Source organism: Stegodyphus dumicola, chromosome 11, assembly GCF_044657685.1.
Source record: "Stegodyphus dumicola isolate Sdum_Otavi_A_Nest chromosome 11, ASM4465768v1".
Classification (NCBI taxonomy): domain Eukaryota; kingdom Metazoa; phylum Arthropoda; class Arachnida; order Araneae; family Eresidae; genus Stegodyphus; species Stegodyphus dumicola.
In genome coordinates, this window is record NC_140778.1 from 36,832,494 (window position 1) to 36,854,341 (window position 21,848).

Here is a 21,848-nt window from a genome sequence, read left to right on the forward strand (position 1 = left end):
AATAAGATCAGACTATAAAACTTATATGAACACTTTCATGTTTACATCGTCAGCCATTCACGATTACTCCGCCTATAAATGACGTCATTTTCAACTCAAACATAATTGGCCAACATCACAAGGGTACGGCGCGGGGTCTAGCTTCTCGTGCGCGGAGGTAGTTAGCGAGAATTGAAGAACCCCGCGTTGCGGCCTATGTGCTTGGCGGGAAGTAGTGGCAATTGTTCCAGTGAGCTTCAAGTCTGCTGAATTAGCTGCGGTATTTGTAAAACGCGGTGAGTTAGTTATTTTAGAGAGCCTCGTAATTAGAATCTTGTCTTTACTTTCTTTTTCAGGTTATTATTTTTATTTGACTGCCTAGTGGGCACAGTCTGTAAGCGTCAAGAGGACGCCATTGTAATTTATTACGTTGAATAAAAAGGGACTTAAACCCTTTATAAGACTCTGTGGTTTATACAAGCTTTCACAGTCACCTCTTAGTTGCGTGCTAGTTAGAGGCGCGCAACGTTATAATGTGAAAAGGGACGTACAAATTATAACATTCAAGCATTTCTAGTGGAAATAAAGTTAATATAAAACAAGAATTACCAGCCAGAGATGTCTTTTTGCTCTGCATTATTTCGCCGTTCTTTTCATCTTCGTTCTTTTTCTTTCATGATATCATGTTCTGCAATCCAAGAGTGCACAAAAATGATGACAAATTACACTAGAAGAGGCCAAGGGGGGAAAAAGGAATCATTAGATTTTAACTACTTTGAAATTAAAGAATAATTATACACAAAGAGAAATATCTAATATTGTTTCTTAATATATAAAACTTCAAAAGTAGCCTCCTTTGTATTAAATTCTAGCAATGTGCTACATTGTTACTAAAATCATGACTGCAGTCGATTAAAAACAGGTTGATCTTTACAATATGGTAACTGGTAGTTTGGCGACATTTTGGAGGCGATAAAGGTTACTACCTGGCACTTTGCTAATAATGTGAGCAGTACTCAGTTTCGATTACGCATTATTTTGTGTGAGGGAAATGAGAGATCATGGGATATGTCATGTGATATTAATGGACGAATTACGGTTCTTTAATCGGAAAAGGGGGGGAAATCGGGAAAAAATCTGGAAATTTTGTATTTGGCTTTATTCTGTGTTGTGTGAAACAGTGTTCGTGAATTTTTGGATCCCATGGCCGTAACTAAAGTAAATTCGAAATGGGTATTTATGTATGTATTAATTAAATGTATGTGCTCATTTATATTTTAAGTAGTGTTTTTGAATTTAATTATATTTTAATTAAATGATAGTTATTTTGTGAATTTTATGTTTGTAGGAATACGTTTTAGTTGAAGTAAACGTGCATGGAAATAATTTAAATATGTGACACTAAGTATTTGTAATGGTTGCGGTATGAATTCGTTGGTGACGTGTATAATGTAATAGATGATTTAGAGGTAAAAGTTTTTGGATATTTTATTTATTTTATAGGTGGAAATGTTCATATTTGAAAGGATAAATACTTTTTTGCGATCAGGTAATTTCATATATGTTCTTTTTACCGGGTTTAAAGATTGAGAAAATTGTCATGTATTTTCGTGAAATTTTTCTAATTTATGAGAAAAAAGCAGTGTACATGGATATAGTGAAGAGTGTGCGCAATGCCATTTTTGTGCAATTCTGGGATGTTTTTTAAAGTAAAAATAAGTCGACGTGTACATGGTTTAGTGATATTTTAATTAAATGATAGTTATTTTGTGAATTTTATGTTTGTAGGAATTTCGTACACGTTTAAGTTGAAGTAAACGTGCATGGAAATAATTTAAATATTTGATACTAAGTATTTGTAATGCTTGCGGTATGAATTCGTTGGTGAGGTGTATAATGTAATAGATGATTTAGAGGTAAAAGTTTTTGGATATTTTATTTATTTTATATGTGGAAATGTTCATATTTGGAAACGATAAATACTTTTTCGCGATCAGGTAATTTCATATATGTTCTTTTTTACCGGGTTTAAAGATTGAGAAAATTGTCATGTATTTTCGTGAAATTTTTCTAATTTATGAGAAAAAAGCAGTGTACATGGATATAAGGAAGAGTGTGCGCAATGCCATTTTTGTGCAATTCTGGGATGTTTTTTTAAGTAAAAATAAGTCGACGTGTACATGGTTTAGTGATATTTTAATTAAATGATAGTTATTTTGTGAATTTTATGTTTGTAGGAATTTGGTACACGTTTAAGTTGAAGTAAACGTGCATGGAAATAATTTAAATATTTGATACTAAGTATTTGTAATGCTTGCGGTATGAATTCGTTGGTGAGGTGTATAATGTAATAGATGATTTAGAGGTAAAAGTTTTTGGATATTTTATTTATTTTATATGTGGAAATGTTCATATTTGGAAAGGATAAATACTTTTTCGCGATCAGGTAATTTCATATATGTTCTTTTTACCGGGTTTAAAGATTGAGAAAATTGTCATGTATTTTCGTGAAATTTTTCTAATTTATGAGAAAAAAGCAGTGTACATGGATATAGTGAAGAGTGTGCGCAATGCCATTTTTGTGCAATTCTGGGATGTTTTTTTTTAAGTAAAAATAAGTCGGCGTGTACATGGTTTATGTGTATGTGTTATTTTGAAAAACGAGGAAGGAGTATGGTTTTGTGCACTTTTTCCCAATTTTGCAGTGAATATTTTTCATGATTAAGCAGTTTTCTTAGAAAAAATTTCTAGCATAAGTGTAATTCGGCTAGTAGATTGTTGGAAGAAGTGTTCAGGAGATAAAAAGAAAAGAAACATGTCTTTACTTCGTGAAGACAAAATGGCGGCGGTAAAAAAAAATAGAGGGTTGCTGTAGGAGAGTTGGTCGCCAAATTTTCGCCAAAAACACGCCAAGTTACCATAATGTAAAGATCAACCAGAAAAGAAAATGATTTTCCTAATACGAGAGAAGTACAGTAAGCGAAGGGGGTTTTTAATGTATGGGTACAACATGAACAATGAAAGAAAAAAAAATTAGACAGTTATTACGGATACACAGAATAAAAGGGATAATGATCTTCCAGAAGAGTAAATAATTTCAGCACTGATAGAAAGATGGCATCAAAAGACAATAAGCAGGTAATTTTAAATGACAAATAAACAAAATAAACTTTACTGTTAGCTTTGAAGCAGATGTTATATATTAAACTATCTTAATTCACACACAGAATTAGTGACATAACAGATCGAAAAAGAGTAAGAAACAAACTCACAATATATTAACATTAAAAGTGCTATACATATATATATACTTTTATAGATTTATTTTTAGAAAGGGCTCAAAAACACCATTCTAAAAACAGATTTCGAAGAACATCTTGGAAACAAAAGTCATAAACCATAAAACAAATACTTCATTCAGAATTTTAACGTAAGAACCATTTCTAATTTTAAGTTCTTTACTTAGGTACTCTCATTCATGAGAGAGGAACGCTTAGTCCAATGTACAAGAAAATATCCTGAAATATTACCACGTCACTTTAATGAAATTATAGCAATATTTCACTCAGGGAAAGAACATATTGTCTAGCTGCGCGGGTTCGAGTCCAGCTTTAATACATCAGACTAAAACACATCAGATGCCATTGAATGATACAGCATTTTGAAATGATGCAAAAAATTTAGCTGCAATTTCGTGGGAGAGCAATTGTAATTACCTACATACTAAAATTTTGACCAAAAATTAAAGCAAACCAAGATATTCTTTTTCTTTCGAAAGAATCAAAGCCATATACTAATATAGGGATGCTCAACATATTGTACTATAAAACCTAACCATAGGAATGAAATTTTCTCAGCTATGTGAGATATCCAATAAAGAGATATTTCGTAAATTGTAGAATAGAACCTACGTCTGAAAACAGACGAAAGGTAAAACATAATTCAAATACTTTACTTTTAGCATTGAAGCAGGCATTCTACATTAAACTGTATTAATTCACATACAGAATTAGTAATATAATAGCTCAAAATATTGTAAGAACCAAACATGCATTATAAAAACATTAAAAAAACTCTATATACATTTGTTAGTGTTACAGAATGAGGGTTTATTCTGAAATATTATAAGGTCACTTTCAATGAAATGATAGAAATTTTCACTCAGGGAAGGGACATTCTGTCTGGCTGCCTAGGTTCTATCCCAGCTTCTGTTACAAAAGTTTCATAGAATTTTAAAAATTCAGAAACGGATCTTATGAAGAAATTATTGAACATACCTGGTTCTATGATTTAGCCATTTTACAGACATAATAACTAAATCTTAAATTTGAGGGGGAGGAAAGAACTAAGCTAACGTCTTTGAATTAAAGGGTATTATAAATTCATTTTAAATCAAATTAATTTTGTGAAAAGATTACACAAATATAAGGAATATATATTTTTACTATAACGTAATGTACGTTTTGCCACTTTGAAAATCTCGAGAACTAAAGCGTGAAATATAAGAAAACTGAAAAAAATATTTGGAAATTCTCATCGAACTTAAGTTAGTTTCTAAATTAGATATTTTGAGTGTATTTAAAATTAGGCCAACTACTTTATTCACTTCAAACCCATTACATAATATTAGTATTTAAGAAAAATGGTAAAAGATTGCAAATATGTTAAATAACAATTCTACTGATCTAGAAATGGGAAAGAAATGGGAATCCTAATTAAGATCAAGAATATCTCAAAAAGCCATTTAATTTGTCCACTGCTAGAATTTCATTCATACGTGGTTCAACATTTATCCATCAACAACGGAAAGAATTTATCCCCTACTTTAAACAATTTCCATTGACTGAAAATGAAGTTTAAAAAATCTTAAAATCTCAAAAGCAAAGGATACCGAAGAATTTTCACATATGAAAGACAGAGAAGTCAAACAATGAATCAGAAAATTACAAAAGAGGAATTGTGTGCTTATAAAACCCCTTGATAATAAAAGCGCTCATTACGAAGAAGAGCTCTTAACTGAAGATAAGATGAAGGAATTGTTAAATAACACAAGAGCATCATCTGATCTTTTAGCGGAGATTGACCCAATAAAAGAAAAAACAGGACACTTTAAAAGAACAACTGGGAAACATGTGCTCTTTAGAGCGACACGGTTACAGTTGCATCAGTCATTATTATAAGCAAAAGACATCAGCTTTTTCAGAAAATAATTCTGTCATGCATTTGCCAAGAGCACGGAAAGAAGTCCAAAAGAAACTTTCAGAGTGCTTTTCAAAACAAAGTTGAAAGTTAATCTGCAGAATTTTACTTCGAAAATAATAAAACATCTCTGATATGATTTCAAAATGAATTTTTTACTTATGGAATCAATTTTAAATAGATCTTCTCAAATTGGTTCATAAAACTTCACAATATGCCAAAACAGTTCACATTAAGGGAAAAAAATAATAAAGTATGCTTAAAACAACTAAGAAAAAGCACATTTTGAACAGCCTTAACAGAAGACAATTTGGCTCCACTAACTTTCTTTACGAGTACTCATTAAATTTTATTTACATTTCTTTTTTGTTAAACATTTAACTTTCAGTGGCTTTTAAGAGAAACAGCACCTGATAGAGAGACTCTACATTCAGAAAAAAACTGAAACAAAATTCGTTTATACACAAGCAGTGCAATTACACTGACCTGTTATGAAGAGAAGACCCGTTGGACATGGAAAATATTAGGCCACACAGAGAGGAAAATGTTTAGCCTCTCGTAATGCGAAAGGAGGCCGCTTGGGAAAAAATTACACTACGGCAGTAAATTTGAAACCACTACGAAGCAATAGAACTCTAAGAAATCTGAGACTTCTGATATTTATTGTGTGATTAACAGTTCCACCTCACTTCGAATATTACAATACAATATAAAGAAAGCACCAATTCAGACACTTCAATATGGAATTATAAAGCAACATGTGAAAAGGGACGTACAAATTATAACATTCAAGCATTTCAAGTGGAAATAAAGTTAATATAAAACAAGAATTACCAGCCACAGATGTCTTTTTGCTCTGCATTATTTCGCCGTTCTTTTCATCTTCGTTCTTTTTCTTTCATGATATCATGTTCTGCAATCCAAGAGTGCACAAAAATGATGACAAATTACACTAGAAGAGGCCAAGGGGGGAAAAAGGAATCATTAGATTTTAACTACTTTGAAATTAAAGAATAATTATACACAAAGAGAAATATCTAATATTGTTTCTTTATATATAAAACTTCAAAAGTAGCCTCCTTTGTATTAAATTCTAGCAATGTGCTACATTGTTACTAAAATCATGACTGCAGTCGATAGAAAAGCGGTTGATCTTTACAATATGGTAACAGGTAGTTTGGCGACATTTTGGAGGCGATAAAGTTTACTACCTGGCAATTTGGTAATAATGTGAGCAGTACTCAGTTTCGATTACGCATTATTTTGTGTGAGGGAAATGAGAGATCATGGTATATGTCATGTGATATTAATGGACGAATTACGGTTCTTTAATCGGAAAAGGGGGGAAATCGGGAAAAAATCTGGAAATTTTGTATTTGGCTTTATTCTGTGTTGTGTGAAACAGTGTTCGTGAATTTTTGGATCCCATGGCCGTAACTAAAGTAAATTCGAAATGGGTATTTATGTATGTATTAATTTAATGTATGCGCTCATTTATATTTTAAGTAGTGTTTTTGAATTTAATTATATTTTAATTAAATGATAGTTATTTTGTGAATTTTATGTTTGTAGGAATACGTTTTAGTTGAAGTAAACGTGCATGGAAATAATTTAAATATGTGACACTAAGTATTTGTAATGGTTGCGGTATGAATTCGTTGGTGACGTGTATAATGTAATAGATGATTTAGAGGTAAAAGTTTTTGGATATTTTATTTATTTTATATGTGGAAATGTTCATATTTGGAAAGGGTAAATACTTTTTCGCGATCAGGTAATTTCATATATGTTCTTTTTACCGGGTTTAAAGATTGAGAAAATTGTCATGTATTTTCGTGAAATTTTTCTAATTTATGAGAAAAAAGCAGTGTACATGGATATAGTGAAGAGTGTGCGCAATGCCATTTTTGTGCAATTCTGGGATGTTTTTTTAAGTAAAAATAAGTCGACGTGTACATGGTTTAGTGATATTTTAATTAAATGATAGTTATTTTGTGAATTTTATGTTTGTAGGAATTTGGTACACGTTTAAGTTGAAGTAAACGTGCATGGAAATAATTTAAATATTTGATACTAAGTATTTGTAATGCTTGCGGTATGAATTCGTTGGTGAGGTGTATAATGTAATAGATGATTTAGAGGTAAAAGTTTTTGGATATTTTATTTATTTTATATGTGGAAATGTTCATATTTGGAAACGATAAATACTTTTTCGCGATCAGGTAATTTCATATATGTTCTTTTTTACCGGGTTTAAAGATTGAGAAAATTGTCATGTATTTTCGTGAAATTTTTCTAATTTATGAGAAAAAAGCAGTGTACATGGATATAAGGAAGAGTGTGCGCAATGCCATTTTTGTGCAATTCTGGGATGTTTTTTTAAGTAAAAATAAGTCGACGTGTACATGGTTTAGTGATATTTTAATTAAATGATAGTTATTTTGTGAATTTTATGTTTGTAGGAATTTGGTACACGTTTAAGTTGAAGTAAACGTGCATGGAAATAATTTAAATATTTGATACTAAGTATTTGTAATGCTTGCGGTATGAATTCGTTGGTGAGGTGTATAATGTAATAGATGATTTAGAGGTAAAAGTTTTTGGATATTTTATTTATTTTATATGTGGAAATGTTCATATTTGGAAAGGATAAATACTTTTTCGCGATCAGGTAATTTCATATATGTTCTTTTTACCGGGTTTAAAGATTGAGAAAATTGTCATGTATTTTCGTGAAATTTTTCTAATTTATGAGAAAAAAGCAGTGTACATGGATATAGTGAAGAGTGTGCGCAATGCCATTTTTGTGCAATTCTGGGATGTTTTTTTTAAGTAAAAATAAGTCGGCGTGTACATGGTTTATGTGTATGTGTTATTTTGAAAAACGAGGAAGGAGTATGGTTTTGTGCACTTTTTCCCAATTTTGCAGTGAATATTTTTCATGATTAAGCAGTTTTCTTAGAAAAAATTTCTAGCATAAGTGTAATTCGGCTAGTAGATTGTTGGAAGAAGTGTTCAGGAGATAAAAAGAAAAGAAACATGTCTTTACTTCGTGAATACAAAATGGCGGCGGTAAAAAAAAATAGAGGGTTGCTGTAGGAGAGTTGGTCGCCAAATTTTCGCCAAAAACACGCCAAGTTACCATAATGTAAAGATCAACCAGAAAAGCAAATGATTTTCCTAATACGAGAGAAGTACAGTAAGCGAAGGGGGTTTTTAATGTATGGGTACAACATGAACAATGAAAGAAAAAAAAATTAGACAGTTATTACGGATACACAGAATAAAAGGGATAATGATCTTCCAGAAGAGTAAATAATTTCAGCACTGATAGAAAGATGGCATCAAAAGACAATAAGCAGGTAATTTTAAATGACAAATAAACAAAATAAACTTTACTGTTAGCTTTGAAGCAGATGTTATATATTAAACTATCTTAATTCACACACAGAATTAGTGACATAACAGATCGAAAAAGAGTAAGAAACAAACTCACAATATATTAACATTAAAAGTGCTATACGTATATATATACTTTTATAGATTTATTTTTAGAAAGGGCTCAAAAACACCATTCTAAAAACAGATTTCGAAGAACATCTTGGAAACAAAAGTCATAAACCATAAAAGAAATACTTCATTCAGAATTTTAACGTAAGAACCATTTCTAATTTTAAGTTCTTTACTTAGGTACTCTCATTCATGAGAGAGGAACGCTTAGTCCAATGTACAAGAAAATATCCTGAAATATTACCACGTCACTTTAATGAAATTATAGCAATATTTCACTCAGGGAAAGAACATATTGTCTAGCTGCGCGGGTTCGAGTCCAGCTTTAATACATCAGACTAAAACACATCAGATGCCATTGAATGATACAGCATTTTGAAATGATGCAAAAAATTTAGCTGCAATTTCGTGGGAGAGCAATTGTAATTACCTACATACTAAAATTTTGACCAAAAATTAAAGCAAACCAAGATATTCTTTTTCTTTCGAAAGAATCAAAGCCATATACTAATATAGGGATGCTCAACATATTGTACTATAAAACCTAACCATAGGAATGAAATTTTCTCAGCTATGTGAGATATCCAATAAAGAGATATTTCGTAAATTGTAGAATAGAACCTACGTCTGAAAACAGACGAAAGGTAAAACATAATTCAAATACTTTACTTTTAGCATTGAAGCAGGCATTCTACATTAAACTGTATTAATTCACATACAGAATTAGTAATATAATAGCTCAAAATATTGTAAGAACCAAACATGCATTATAAAAACATTAAAAAAACTCTATATACATTTGTTAGTGTTACAGAATGAGGGTTTATTCTGAAATATTATAAGGTCACTTTCAATGAAATGATAGAAATTTTCACTCAGGGAAGGGACATTCTGTCTGGCTGCCTAGGTTCTATCCCAGCTTCTGTTACAAAAGTTTCATAGAATTTTAAAAATTCAGAAACGGATCTTATGAAGAAATTATTGAACATACCTGGTTCTATGATTTAGCCATTTTACAGACATAATAACTAAATCTTAAATTTGAGGGGGAGGAAAGAACTAAGCTAACGTCTTTGAATTAAAGGGTATTATAAATTCATTTTAAATCAAATTAATTTTGTGAAAAGATTACACAAATATAAGGAATATATATTTTTACTATAACGTAATGTACGTTTTGCCACTTTGAAAATCTCGAGAACTAAAGCGTGAAATATAAGAAAACTGAAAAAAATATTTGGAAATTCTCATCGAACTTAAGTTAGTTTCTAAATTAGATATTTTGAGTGTATTTAAAATTAGGCCAACTACTTTATTCACTTCAAACCCATTACATAATATTAGTATTTAAGAAAAATGGTAAAAGATTGCAAATATGTTAAATAACAATTCTACTGATCTAGAAATGGGAAAGAAATGGGAATCCTAATTAAGATCAAGAATATCTCAAAAAGCCATTTAATTTGTCCACTGCTAGAATTTCATTCATACGTGGTTCAACATTTATCCATCAACAACGGAAAGAATTTATCTCCTACTTTAAACAATTTCCATTGACTGAAAATGAAGTTTAAAAAATCTTAAAATCTCAAAAGCAAAGGATACCGAAGAATTTTCACATATGAAAGACAGAGAAGTCAAACAATGAATCAGAAAATTACAAAAGAGGAATTGTGTGCTTATAAAACCCCTTGATAATAAAAGCGCTCATTACGAAGAAGAGCTCTTAACTGAAGATAAGATGAAGGAATTGTTAAATAACACAAGAGCATCATCTGATCTTTTAGCGGAGATTGACCCAATAAAAGAAAAAACAGGACACTTTAAAAGAACAACTGGGAAACATGTGCTCTTTAGAGCGACACGGTTACAGTTGCATCAGTCATTATTATAAGCAAAAGACATCAGCTTTTTCAGAAAATAATTCTGTCATGCATTTGCCAAGAGCACGGAAAGAAGTCCAAAAGAAACTTTCAGAGTGCTTTTCAAAACAAAGTTGAAAGTTAATCTGCAGAATTTTACTTCGAAAATAATAAAACATCTCTGATATGATTTCAAAATGAATTTTTTACTTATGGAATCAATTTTAAATAGATCTTCTCAAATTGGTTCGTAAAACTTCACAATATGCCAAAACAGTTCACATTAAGGGAAAAAATAATAAAGTATGCTTAAAACAACTAAGAAAAAGCACATTTTGAACAGCCTTAACAGAAGACAATTTGGCTCCACTAACTTTCTTTACGAGTACTCATTAAATTTTATTTACATTTCTTTTTTGTTAAACATTTAACTTTCAGTGGCTTTTAAGAGAAACAGCACCTGATAGAGAGACTCTACATTCAGAAAAAAACTGAAACAAAATTCGTTTATACACAAGCAGTGCAATTACACTGACCTGTTATGAAGAGAAGACCCGTTGGACATGGAAAATATTAGGCCACACAGAGAGGAAAATGTTTAGCCTCTCGTAATGCGAAAGGAGGCCGCTTGGGAAAAAATTACACTACGGCAGTAAATTTGAAACCACTACGAAGCAATAGAACTCTAAGAAATCTGAGACTTCTGATATTTATTGTGTGATTAACAGTTCCACCTCACTTCGAATATTACAATACAATATAAAGAAAGCACCAATTCAGACACTTCAATATGGAATTATAAAGCAACATGTGAAAAGGGACGTACAAATTATAACATTCAAGCATTTCAAGTGGAAATAAAGTTAATATAAAACAAGAATTACCAGCCACAGATGTCTTTTTGCTCTGCATTATTTCGCCGTTCTTTTCATCTTCGTTCTTTTTCTTTCATGATATCATGTTCTGCAATCCAAGAGTGCACAAAAATGATGACAAATTACACTAGAAGAGGCCAAGGGGGGAAAAAGGAATCATTAGATTTTAACTACTTTGAAATTAAAGAATAATTATACACAAAGAGAAATATCTAATATTGTTTCTTAATATATAAAACTTCAAAAGTAGCCTCCTATGTATTAAATTCTAGCAATGTGCTACATTGTTACTAAAATCATGACTGCAGTCGATAGAAAAGCGGTTGATCTTTACAATATGGTAACAGGTAGTTTGGCGACATTTTGGAGGCGATAAAGTTTACTACCTGGCAATTTGGTAATAATGTGAGCAGTACTCAGTTTCGATTACGCATTATTTTGTGTGAGGGAAATGAGAGATCATGGTATATGTCATGTGATATTAATGGACGAATTACGGTTCTTTAATCGGAAAAGGGGGGAAATCGGGAAAAAATCTGGAAATTTTGTATTTGGCTTTATTCTGTGTTGTGTGAAACAGTGTTCGTGAATTTTTGGATCCCATGGCCGTAACTAAAGTAAATTCGAAATGGGTATTTATGTATGTATTAATTTAATGTATGCGCTCATTTATATTTTAAGTAGTGTTTTTGAATTTAATTATATTTTAATTAAATGATAGTTATTTTGTGAATTTTATGTTTGTAGGAATACGTTTTAGTTGAAGTAAACGTGCATGGAAATAATTTAAATATGTGACACTAAGTATTTGTAATGGTTGCGGTATGAATTCGTTGGTGACGTGTATAATGTAATAGATGATTTAGAGGTAAAAGTTTTTGGATATTTTATTTATTTTATATGTGGAAATGTTCATATTTGGAAAGGGTAAATACTTTTTCGCGATCAGGTAATTTCATATATGTTCTTTTTACCGGGTTTAAAGATTGAGAAAATTGTCATGTATTTTCGTGAAATTTTTCTAATTTATGAGAAAAAAGCAGTGTACATGGATATAGTGAAGAGTGTGCGCAATGCCATTTTTGTGCAATTCTGGGATGTTTTTTTAAGTAAAAATAAGTCGACGTGTACATGGTTTAGTGATATTTTAATTAAATGATAGTTATTTTGTGAATTTTATGTTTGTAGGAATTTGGTACACGTTTAAGTTGAAGTAAACGTGCATGGAAATAATTTAAATATTTGATACTAAGTATTTGTAATGCTTGCGGTATGAGTTCGTTGGTGAGGTGTATAATGTAATAGATGATTTAGAGGTAAAAGTTTTTGGATATTTTATTTATTTTATATGTGGAAATGTTCATATTTGGAAAGGATAAATACTTTTTCGCGATCAGGTAATTTCATATATGTTCCTTTTACCGGGTTTAAAGATTGAGAAAATTGTCATGTATTTTCGTGAAATTTTTCTAATTTATGAGAAAAAAGCAGTGTACATGGATATAGTGAAGAGTGTGCGCAATGCCATTTTTGTGCAATTCTGGGATGTTTTTTTAAGTAAAAATAAGTCGGCGTGTACATGGTTTATGTGTATGTGTTATTTTGAAAAACGAGGAAGGAGTATGGTTTTGTGCACTTTTTCCCAATTTTGCAGTGAATATTTTTCATGATTAAGCAGTTTTCTTAGAAAAAATTTCTAGCATAAGTGTAATTCGGCTAGTAGATTGTTGGAAGAAGTGTTCAGGTGATAAAAAGAAAAGAAACATGTCTTTACTTCGTGAAGACAAAATGGCGGCGGTAAAAAAAAATAGAGGGTTGCTGTAGGAGAGTTGGTCGCCAAATTTTCGCCAAAAAAACGCCAAGTTACCATAATGTAAAGATCAACCAGAAAAGCAAATGATTTTCCTAATACGAGAGAAGTACAGTAAGCGAAGGGGGTTTTTAATGTATGGGTACAACATGAACAATGAAAGAAAAAAAAATTAGACAGTTATTACGGATACACAGAATAAAAGGGATAATGATCTTCCAGAAGAGTAAATAATTTCAGCACTGATAGAAAGATGGCATCAAAAGACAATAAGCAGGTAATTTTAAATGACAAATAAACAAAATCAACTTTACTGTTAGCTTTGAAGCAGATGTTATATATTAAACTATCTTAATTCACACACAGAATTAGTGACATAACAGATCGAAAAAGAGTAAGAAACAAACTCACAATATATTAACATTAAAAGTGCTATACATATATATATACTTTTATAGATTTATTTTTAGAAAGGGCTCAAAAACACCATTCTAAAAACAGATTTCGAAGAACATCTTGGAAACAAAAGTCATAAACCATAAAAGAAATACTTCATTCAGAATTTTAACGTAAGAACCATTTCTAATTTTAAGTTCTTTACTTAGGTACTCTCATTCATGAGAGAGGAACGCTTAGTCCAATGTACAAGAAAATATCCTGAAATATTACCACGTCACTTTAATGAAATTATAGCAATATTTCACTCAGGGAAAGAACATATTGTCTAGCTGCCCGGGTTCGAGTCCAGCTTTAATACATCAGTCTAAAACACATCAGATGCCATTGAATGATACAGCATTTTGAAATGATGCAAAAAATTTAGCTGCAATTTCATGGGAAAGCAATTGTAATTACCTACATACTAAAATTTTGACCAAAAATTAAAGCAAACCAAGATATTCTTTTTCTTTCGAAAGAATCAAAGCCATATACTAATATAGGGATGCTCAACATATTGTACTATAAAACCTAACCATAGGAATGAAATTTTCTCAGCTATGTGAGATATCCAATAAAGAGATATTTCGTAAATTGTAGAATAGAACCTACGTCTGAAAACAGACGAAAGGTAAAACATAATTCAAATACTTTACTTTTAGCATTGAAGCAGGCATTCTACATTAAACTGTATTAATTCACATACAGAATTAGTAATATAATAGCTCAAAATATTGTAAGAACCAAACATGCATTATAAAAACATTAAAAAAACTCTATATACATTTGTTAGTGTTACAGAATGAGGGTTTATTCTGAAATATTATAAGGTCACTTTCAATGAAATGATAGAAATTTTCACTCAGGGAAGGGACATTCTGTCTGGCTGCCTAGGTTCTATCCCAGCTTCTCTTACAAAAGTTTCATAGAATTTTAAAAATTCAGAAACGGATCTTATGAAGAAATTATTGAACATACCTGGTTCTATGATTTAGCCATTTTACAGACATAATAACTAAATCTTAAATTTGAGGGGGAGGAAAGAACTAAGCTAACGTCTTTGAATTAAAGGGTATTATAAATTCATTTTAAATCAAATTAATTTTGTGAAAAGATTACACAAATATAAGGAATATATATTTTTACTATAACGTAATGTACGTTTTGCCACTTTGAAAATCTCGAGAACTAAAGCGTGAAATATAAGAAAACTGAAAAAAATATTTGGAAATTCTCATCGAACTTAAGTTAGTTTCTAAATTAGATATTTTGAGTGTATTTAAAATTAGGCCAACTACTTTATTCACTTCAAACCCATTACATAATATTAGTATTTAAGAAAAATGGTAAAAGATTGCAAATATGTTAAATAACAATTCTACTGATCTAGAAATGGGAAAGAAATGGGAATCCTAATTAAGATCAAGAATATCTCAAAAAGCCATTTAATTTGTCCACTGCTAGAATTTCATTCATACGTGGTTCAACATTTATCCATCAACAACGGAAAGAATTTATCTCCTACTTTAAACAATTTCCATTGACTGAAAATGAAGTTTAAAAAATCTTAAAATCTCAAAAGCAAAGGATACCGAAGAATTTTCACATATGAAAGACAGAGAAGTCAAACAATGAATCAGAAAATTACAAAAGAGGAATTGTGTGCTTATAAAACCCCTTGATAATAAAAGCGCTCATTACGAAGAAGAGCTCTTAACTGAAGATAAGATGAAGGAATTGTTAAATAACACAAGAGCATCATCTGATCTTTTAGCGGAGATTGACCCAATAAAAGAAAAAACAGGACACTTTAAAAGAACAACTGGGAAACATGTGCTCTTTAGAGCGACACGGTTACAGTTGCATCAGTCATTATTATAAGCAAAAGACATCAGCTTTTTCAGAAAATAATTCTGTCATGCATTTGCCAAGAGCACGGAAAGAAGTCCAAAAGAAACTTTCAGAGTGCTTTTCAAAACAAAGTTGAAAGTTAATCTGCAGAATTTTACTTCGAAAATAATAAAACATCTCTGATATGATTTCAAAATGAATTTTTTACTTATGGAATCAATTTTAAATAGATCTTCTCAAATTGGTTCATAAAACTTCACAATATGCCAAAACAGTTCACATTAAGGGAAAAAATAATAAAGTATGCTTAAAACAACTAAGAAAAAGCACATTTTGAACAGCCTTAACAGAAGACAATTTGGCTCCACTAACTTTCTTTACGAGTACTCATTAAATTTTATTTACATTTCTTTTTTGTTAAACATTTAACTTTCAGTGGCTTTTAAGAGAAACAGCACCTGATAGAGAGACTCTACATTCAGAAAAAAACTGAAACAAAATTCGTTTATACACAAGCAGTGCAATTACACTGACCTGTTATGAAGAGAAGACCCGTTGGACATGGAAAATATTAGGCCACACAGAGAGGAAAATGTTTAGCCTCTCGTAATGCGAAAGGAGGCCGCTTGGGAAAAAATTACACTACGGCAGTAAATTTGAAACCACTACGAAGCAATAGAACTCTAAGAAATCTGAGACTTCTGATATTTATTGTGTGATTAACAGTTCCACCTCACTTCGAATATTACAATACAATATAAAGAAAGCACCAATTCAGACACTTCAATATGGAATTATAAAGCAACATGTGAAAAGGGACGTACAAATTATAACATTCAAGCATTTCAAGTGGAAATAAAGTTAATATAAAACAAGAATTACCAGCCACAGATGTCTTTTTGCTCTGCATTATTTCGCCGTTCTTTTCATCTTCGTTCTTTTTCTTTCATGATATCATGTTCTGCAATCCAAGAGTGCACAAAAATGATGACAAATTACACTAGAAGAGGCCAAGGGGGGAAAAAGGAATCATTAGATTTTAACTACTTTGAAATTAAAGAATAATTATACACAAAGAGAAATATCTAATATTGTTTCTTAATATATAAAACTTCAAAAGTAGCCTCCTTTGTATTAAATTCTAGCAATGTGCTACATTGTTACTAAAATCATGACTGCAGTCGATTAAAAACAGGTTGATCTTTACAATATGGTAACTGGTAGTTTGGCGACATTTTGGAGGCGATAAAGGTTACTACCTGGCACTTTGCTAATAATGTGAGCAGTACTCAGTTTCGATTACGCATTATTTTGTGTGAGGGAAATGAGAGATCATGGTATATGTCATGTGATATTAATGGACGAATTACGGTTCTTTAATCGGAAAAGGGGGGAAATCGGGAAAAAATCTGGAAATTTTGTATTTGGCTTTATTCTGTGTTGTGTGAAACAGTGTTCGTGAATTTTTGGATCCCATGGCCGTAACTAAAGTAAATTCGAAATGGGTATTTATGTATGTATTAATTTAATGTATGCGCTCATTTATATTTTAAGTAGTGTTTTTGAATTTAATTATATTTTAATTAAATGATAGTTATTTTGTGAATTTTATGTTTGTAGGAATACGTTTTAGTTGAAGTAAACGTGCATGGAAATAATTTAAATATGTGACACTAAGTATTTGTAATGGTTGCGGTATGAAGTCGTTGGTGACGTGTATAATGTAATAGATGATTTAGAGGTAAAAGTTTTTGGATATTTTATTTATTTTATATGTGGAAATGTTCATATTTGGAAAGGGTAAATACTTTTTCGCGATCAGGTAATTTCATATATGTTCTTTTTACCGGGTTTAAAGATTGAGAAAATTGTCATGTATTTTCGTGAAATTTTTCTAATTTATGAGAAAAAAGCAGTGTACATGGATATAGTGAAGAGTGTGCGCAATGCCATTTTTGTGCAATTCTGGGATGTTTTTTTAAGTAAAAATAAGTCGACGTGTACATGGTTTAGTGATATTTTAATTAAATGATAGTTATTTTGTGAATTTTATGTTTGTAGGAATTTGGTACACGTTTAAGTTGAAGTAAACGTGCATGGAAATAATTTAAATATTTGATACTAAGTATTTGTAATGCTTGCGGTATGAATTCGTTGGTGAGGTGTATAATGTAATAGATGATTTAGAGGTAAAAGTTTTTGGATATTTTATTTATTTTATATGTGGAAATGTTCATATTTGGAAAGGATAAATACTTTTTCGCGATCAGGTAATTTCATATATGTTCTTTTTACCGGGTTTAAAGATAGAGAAAATTGTCATGTATTTTCGTGAAATTTTTCTAATTTATGAGAAAAAAAGCAGTGTACATGGGATATAGTGAAGAGTGTGCGCAATGCCATTTTTGTGCAATTCTGGGATGTTTTTTTAAGTAAAAATAAGTCGGCGTGTACATGGTTTATGTGTATGTGTTATTTTGAAAAACGAGGAAGGAGTATGGTTTTGTGCACTTTTTCCCAATTTTGCAGTGAATATTTTTCATGATTAAGCAGTTTTCTTAGAAAAAATTTCTAGCATAAGTGTAATTCGGCTAGTAGATTGTTGGAAGAAGTGTTCAGGAGATAAAAAGAAAAGAAACATGTCTTTACTTCGTGAAGACAAAATGGCGGCGGTAAAAAAAAATAGAGGGTTGCTGTAGGAGAGTTGGTCGCCAAATTTTCGCCAAAAAAACGCCAAGTTACCATAATGTAAAGATCAACCAGAAAAGCAAATGATTTTCCTAATACGAGAGAAGTACAGTAAGCGAAGGGGGTTTTTAATGTATGGGTACAACATGAACAATGAAAGAAAAAAAAATTAGACAGTTATTACGGATACACAGAATAAAAGGGATAATGATCTTCCAGAAGAGTAAATAATTTCAGCACTGATAGAAAGATGGCATCAAAAGACAATAAGCAGGTAATTTTAAATGACAAATAAACAAAATAAACTTTACTGTTAGCTTTGAAGCAGATGTTATATATTAAACTATCTTAATTCACACACAGAATTAGTGACATAACAGATCGAAAAAGAGTAAGAAACAAACTCACAATATATTAACATTAAAAGTGCTATACATATATATATACTTTTATAGATTTATTTTTAGAAAGGGCTCAAAAACACCATTCTAAAAACAGATTTCGAAGAACATCTTGGAAACAAAAGTCATAAACCATAAAAGAAATACTTCATTCAGAATTTTGACCTAAGAACCATTTCTAATTTTAAGTTCTTTACTTAGGTACTCTCATTCATGAGAGAGGAACGCTTAGTCCAATGTACAAGAAAATATCCTGAAATATTACCACGTCACTTTAATGAAATTATAGCAATATTTCACTCAGGGAAAGAACATATTGTCTAGCTGCCCGGGTTCGAGTCCAGCTTTAATACATCAGTCTAAAACACATCAGATGCCATTGAATGATACAGCATTTTGAAATGATGCAAAAAATTTAGCTGCAATTTCATGGGAGAGCAATTGTAATTACCTACATACTAAAATTTTGACCAAAAATTAAAGCAAACCAAGATATTCTTTTTCTTTCGAAAGAATCAAAGCCATATACTAATATAGGGATGCTCAACATATTGTACTATAAAACCTAACCATAGGAATGAAATTTTCTCAGCTATGTGAGATATCCAATAAAGAGATATTTCGTAAATTGTAGAATAGAACCTACGTCTGAAAACAGACGAAAGCTAAAACATAATTCAAATACTTTACTTTTAGCATTGAAGCAGGCATTCTACATTAAACTGTATTAATTCACATACAGAATTAGTAATATAATAGCTCAAAATATTGTAAGAACCAAACATGCATTATAAAAACATTAAAAAAACTCTATATACATTTGTTAGTGTTACAGAATGAGGGTTTATTCTGAAATATTATAAGGTCACTTTCAATGAAATGTTAGAAATTTTCACTCAGGGAAGGGACATTCTGTCTGGCTGCCTAGGTTCTATCCCAGCTTCTCTTACAAAAGTTTCATAGAATTTTAAAAATTCAGAAACGGATCTTATGAAGAAATTATTGAACATACCTGGTTCTATGATTTAGCCATTTTACAGACATAATAACTAAATCTTAAACTTGAGGGGGAGGAAAGAACTAAGCTAACGTCTTTGAATTAAAGGGTATTATAAATTCATTTTAAATCAAATTAATTTTGTGAAAAGATTACACAAATATAAGGAATATACATTTTTACTATAACGTAATGTACGTTTTGCCACTTTGAAAATCTCGAGAACTAAAGCGTGAAATATAAGAAAACTGAAAAAAATATTTGGAAATTTTCATCGAACTTACGTTAGTTTCTAAATTAGATATTTTGAGTGTATTTAAAATTAGGCCAACTACTTTATTCACTTCAAGCCCATTACATAATATTAGTATTTAAGAAAAATGGTAAAAGATTGCAAATATGTTAAATAACAATTCTACTGATCTAGAAATGGGAATAACTGATTTTCATCCTAATTAAGATCAAGAATATCTCAAAAAGCCATTTAATTTGTCCACTGCTAGAATTTCATTCATACGTGGTTCAACATTTATCCATCAACAACGGAAAGAATTTATCTCCTACTTTAAACAATTTCCATTGACTGAAAATGAAGTTTAAAAAATCTTAAAATCTCAAAAGCAAAGGATACCGAAGAATTTTCACATATGAAAGACAGAGAAGTCAAACAATGAATCAGAAAATTACAAAAGAAGAATTGTGTGCTTATAAAACCCCTTGATAATAAAAGCGCTCATTACGAAGAAGAGCTCTTAACTGAAGATAAGATGAAGGAATTGTTAAATAACACAAGAGCATCATCTGATCTTTTCGCGGAGATTGACCCAATAAAAGAAAAAACAGGACACTTTAAAAGAACAACTGGGAAACATGTGCTCTTTAGAGCGACACGGTTACAGTTGCATCAGTCATTATTATAAGCAAAAGACATCAGCTTTTTCAGAAAATAATTCTGTCATGCATTTGCCAAGAGCACGGAAAGAAGTCCAAAAGAAACTTTCAGAGTGCTTTTCAAAACAAAGTTGAAAGTTAATCTGCAGAATTTTACTTCGAAAATAATAAAACATCTCTGATATGATTTCAAAATGAATTTTTTACTTATGGAATCAATTTTAAATAGATCTTCTCAAATTGGTTCATAAAACTTCACAATATGCCAAAACAGTTCACATTAAGGGAAAAAAATAATAAAGTATGCTTAAAACAACTAAGAAAAAGCACATTTTGAACAGCCTTAACAGAAGACAATTTGGCTCCACTAACTTTCTTTACGAGTACTCATTAAATTTTATTTACATTTCTTTTTTGTTCAACATTTAACTTTCAGTGGCTTTTAAGAGAAAGAGCACCTGATAGAGAGACTCTACATTCAGAAAAAAACTGAAACAAAATTCGTTTATACACAAGCAGTGCAATTACACTGACCTGTTATGAAGAGAAGACCCGTTGGACATGGAAAATATTAGGCCACACAGAGAGGAAAATGTTTAGCCTCTCGTAATGAGAAAGGAGGCCGCTTGGGAAAAAATTACACTACAGCAGTAAATTTGAAACCACTACGAAGCAATAGAACTCTAAGAAATCTGAGACTTCTGATATTTATTGTGTGATTAACAGTTCCACCTCACTTCGAATATTACAATACAATATAAAGAAAGCACCAATTCAGACACTTCAATATGGAATTCAAAACCTAAGAAATTAATGCATAAATGCTACCCTAAACATTAAAGCATAATGTGAAGCGTTCGTGTAAAATGAATAACTAGTAAAACTCCAATATAAAGCAACATGTGAAAAGGGACGTACAAATTATAACATTCAAGCATTTCAAGTGGAAATAAAGTTAATATAAAACAAGAATTACCAGCCACAGATGTCTTTTTGCTCTGCATTATTTCGCCGTTCTTTTCATCTTCGTTCTTTTTCTTTCATGATATCATGTTCTGCAATCCAAGAGTGCACAAAAATGATGACAAATTACACTAGAAGAGGCCAAGGGGGGAAAAAGGAATCATTAGATTTTAAGTACTTTGAAATTAAAGAATAATTATACACAAAGAGAAATATCTAATATTGTTTCTTAATATATAAAACTTCAAAAGTAGCCTCCTTTGTATTAAATTCTAGCAATGTGCTACATTGTTACTAAAATCATGACTGCAGTCGATAGAAAAGCGGTTGATCTTTACAATATGGTAACAGGTAGTTTGGCGACATTTTGGAGGCGATAAAGTT

At 30.8% G+C, this 21,848-nt stretch overlaps 1 long non-coding RNA gene across 1 annotated transcript; it reads right to left on the reverse strand.

Annotated features, from left to right (window-relative positions):
- Positions 1-594: 594 nt before the first annotated feature.
- Positions 595-21,600, reverse strand: LOC146993889 (uncharacterized). The gene is made up of 5 exons (XR_015043825.1): positions 21,478-21,600; positions 16,407-16,524; positions 11,435-11,552; positions 6,013-6,130; positions 595-706 (listed from the first exon to the last, which is right to left on the reverse strand). It is a non-coding gene; the product is annotated as an uncharacterized LOC146993889 (long non-coding RNA).
- Positions 21,601-21,848: the final 248 nt, after the last annotated feature.